The sequence below is a fragment of the Colobus angolensis genome, unplaced genomic scaffold (assembly GCF_000951035.1).
Source record: "Colobus angolensis palliatus isolate OR3802 unplaced genomic scaffold, Cang.pa_1.0 Scaffold140, whole genome shotgun sequence".
Classification (NCBI taxonomy): Eukaryota; Metazoa; Chordata; class Mammalia; order Primates; family Cercopithecidae; genus Colobus; species Colobus angolensis.
In genome coordinates this window covers 3,841,970-3,844,082 of record NW_012114489.1, presented here as the reverse complement: position 1 = coordinate 3,844,082, position 2,113 = coordinate 3,841,970, and positions in this window count along the sequence as shown.

Sequence of the window (2,113 nt, the reverse complement as noted above, 5' to 3'; positions counted from 1 at the left end):
TTTTTTTTTTTTCTTTTTTGAGACGGAGTTTCACTCTTGTTGCCCAGGCTGGAGCGCAATGGTGCAATCTCGGCTCACTGCAACCTCCACCTCCCGCTTTAAGCGATTCTCCCGCCTCAGCTTTCCAAGTAGCTGGGACTACAGGTGCCCGCCACCATGCCTGATTAATTTTTATATTCTTAGTAAAGACGGGGTTTCACATGTTGGCCAGGCTGGTCTCAAACTCCTGACCTCAGGTTATTCACTTGCCTTGGCCTTCCAAAGTGCTGGGATTACAGGCTTGAGCCACCACGCCTGGCCAGAATTTGGTATTTTATTGCCACAAAGCGTCTGTTCTGTCAGTCTTAAGATATCTGTTTTAATGTTAATGCTGAACAGTGTTGCCTGAATTACAAAGGGATAAGAGTATAATGAGGCATGTCTAACCCTGCCTTCCCATAATGGCCTGAATTTGTTTTTTCAGGTTTACTTTGGAATCCCCTTGGCCAACAGGAGAGGTCCATTCAGTTGGTTAGGGGGCTTAGAATTTTATTTTTGGTTTGCATATATATTGATATGATTTGGATCTGTGCCCCCACCCAAATCTCATGTCAAATTTTAATCCCCAGTGTTGGAGGTGGGGCCTGGTGGGAGGTGACTTGATCATGGGAGTGGATTTCCCCCTTGATGCTGTTCTCATGATAGTAAGTTCTCACGAGATCTGGTTATTTAAAAGTGTGTGGCACTCTCTCTCTTTCTCCTGCTGCAGTCATGTGCCTGCTTCCCCTTCACCTTCCACCATGATTGTAAGTTTCCTAAAGGCTCCCCAGAAGCAGAAGCTACTATGCTTCCTGTATAGTCTGCAGAACTGTGAGCCAATTAAACTTTTCTTTATAAATTGCCCAGTCTCAGGTATTTCTTCATAGCAGTGCAAGAACAGACTAATATATATACACACATATATATACATATATAGACACATATATACATAGATACACGCATATATATACGGAAGCAAGGAAAGTCTAGTGCCTCTTCCTGTATCATGGCCTGAAGCATCAATTATGTATTGATTATAAATGTTTAAGCTAATGGGTACATCAGGTCCACTCTACTATTATCTCTACTGTGATACATGATTATTTCCCTGTAGCAAAAAAAAAAAAAAAAACAACCTAAACGAGCTGTTAGATGAGATTTCTAACCAAGTTGCCATTCCCATTTTAGAAGAACAAAAAGACAATTTCAATATCTGGTATTCAAATCTACAGAGGATAACCACCATAAATTTCCTGTCTGAAAATTGATGCTCCAAAAATAAGCAATCCAATAATTTGAACATAAAATTGTACTTAAACATAAAACTAGAAATCATAGTGATTGCTATTCGAAATATGTAAAAGAGTGATGAATAGAATGTTTAAAGGTCACATTAGCAAAAATTTGTTGAGGCTCTAAGATTAAATAAGCTTTCAAATATAAATAATTCTTCAGACATCCAGGAAGAAAAATCAAGTCACCTATCAAGGGGGAAATGTAGACAGGCCTCAGAGTCTCCACATGAGTAGCTAATGTCAGAGGGCAATGGCACACTACGAGTTCTGAGGATCAAGCCCAGGATACCCAGACACATTGTTGTTTAAAAAGATCAGTAACAAGAAGACATTTTTAAACATTAAAGAAGTCAGCTTCTCAAGACACTTTTTGAAAAACTACTCCACATAAAAGATCAGGAAACCAAAAGATGAAACAAAATAAAACAATTGAGGAGTGGAATAACTGTGATAAAAAGGACTGATGGGAAACGTTGAAGCTAAATACGCAACCAAGCTTAAAAGACCAGAGTAATTACTATACACACACATATACACACATATACAAACACACACATACACACATGAACATATATACACATACACACTCATGCATACTTGAACATATTTTCATATATATGTATATATACATATCCATTAAGTGTCATATAGGACTGTGACTTAACTTGGATGCTAATATGTGTGTAAGATAAAAGTCATATTAATGCAAAAATTACCCTCAAAAATCCTTTAAACCTCTGAGAGTGTTCAACACACATGGTTTTGTGTCTGCAACCTTATATATTAAATATTTTAAAGAC